Source organism: Megascapheus bottae, chromosome 7 (genome assembly GCF_031878675.1).
Source record: "Megascapheus bottae isolate mThoBot1 chromosome 7, mThoBot2.hap1, whole genome shotgun sequence".
In the NCBI taxonomy this organism is placed as follows: domain Eukaryota; kingdom Metazoa; phylum Chordata; class Mammalia; order Rodentia; family Geomyidae; genus Megascapheus; species Megascapheus bottae.
The window spans coordinates 60,048,787-60,050,538 of NC_143515.1; the positions used below are offsets into that span (position 1 = coordinate 60,048,787).

Consider the following 1,752-nt stretch of genomic DNA (forward strand, 5'->3'; position numbering starts at 1 on the left):
CTGTTACTAGTCTCTATCGAATTTAATTCTAGCAGAGATGGGAGAGAGGGAATGAAAGAATGAGGGAACAGCTAATAGTAAGCAAAAGGAAAGAAATATACTTATCACCCAATGTATGTAAAGGTAACCCTGCTGTATATCACATTTAAAATATTTTTTTTTTTCAGTGAGTTGGTTTAATTTCAAGATGTTAAGAATGCAAGAGTAGAACAAAGAGTAGACTCTGGCAGGAATCTGGGCTGGGTTTACTTTAAATTTACAGTTGAAGTAGGAATGGCTGCCAGGATGGGTGACAAACCAGAGACTGAGCCACTGAGGCTTTTTTTTTTTTTTTTAAAGATTTTTCAGAGGCCTAGACAAAACTTCCTTTTCCCTATCGGTGGCAGAGGTGTTACAAGAGGAAATCCAGATGTTTAATGGGAATGGAATGTAGGGTCACCATCACCTCGGGGTCAAGGAACAGCTTACTTTTTGCCAGATTTCTTAATTCCACCTGGGGCCAGGAGACCCTTCCCAGCGTCATCGCTCTCAGTTTTGAGTTTCTTCTGCTCTTCTTTCTGTTTCTGCTTGAAGGTCCTGTCTTTGCATCTATCTCCTTGGCCTGCTTTTTGGGCTGCTTCAGGGACTTCTTGCCAGCCGTGTTTTAAGCCATACCCTTAAAACAATTTAAAAAAAGAGTTTAACTATAGTAATATAGATTTGAGGGACCAGGAACATAGCCTAGTGGTAGAGTTCTTGGCTACCATGCACAAAGCCCTGGCTTCAATTCCTTGATACCACATACTAAGAAAAAGCCCGAAGTAGTGCGGGGCCTCAAGTGGTAGAGCACTAGCCTTGAGAAAAAAAAAAAAGCTCCAAGTACAGTGGTCAGGCCCTGAGCTCAAGCCTCAGGACTTGTAAAAAAAAAAATAGTAATATAGATTTGATTTTTTTGTTGTTGAGTGAGAGGTTTTTTTTTTTTCTTTTTTCCAATTCCAGGTCTTGAACTCAGGGTCTGGGTGCTGTCCTTGAGCTTTCTCAATGCTAGTGTTCTAACACTTGAGCCACAACACCACTTCCGGCCTTTTCTGTGTATGTGGTACTGAGGAAAGCACTCTACCTCTAGGCCATATTCCCATTCCAAGTGAGAACTTTTTAAAAAGGGAAAATGGTTTCCTTTAATTTAGTTTTTATGTGAGTTAACTGAAAAATGTAGTTTTTTTTCATTCATTTAAACATTTATATATTTTCAAATATGTACTTGGAAACAGGAAAGGAGCTCTGTGTGTGTGTGTGTGTGTGTGTGTGTGTGTGTGTGTGTGTGTGTCTGTATGTGTAAGTCTGAACCTTTGACAAATACATAATATTTTTTTCTCATATGATTTAGTTCCCATTGGACTAAAAACAATTGTAGGGGTGATTTTCTTTTAAATAACAAATTATTTCACTAAATATTCAAAGGCACTGTAACAGTACAGGTTTACATAAACCTGTAAGCACAGTTGTGCATATTAATCTCTTCATCTTCCCTCAAAATAAGTAAGCATAGAATTAAATTTATTCAATTTAAATTGAATTGGAGTTTCAGGTGCGTTATCTTTGAGGAAAGGATCAAAGTCTGAAAATTCGGTCCTGCTTGCTCAGTTTGCCAGGAGGTGGACTTGAATACTATTTTTCCCTTTTGCTTTGGGAAAACTACTCACACAATAGCTTTTCTTTCAAGTCAGTCCATTGTCATCTACTAGAGTCTAGATACAGTTTTCAAGAGTTTTC

At 38.1% G+C, this 1,752-nt stretch overlaps 1 pseudogene; it reads right to left on the reverse strand.

Moving 5' to 3' along the window:
- Positions 1–464: 464 nt before the first annotated feature.
- On the reverse strand, positions 465–652 carry LOC150060885 (translation machinery-associated protein 7 pseudogene; annotated as a pseudogene).
- Positions 653–1,752: the final 1,100 nt, after the last annotated feature.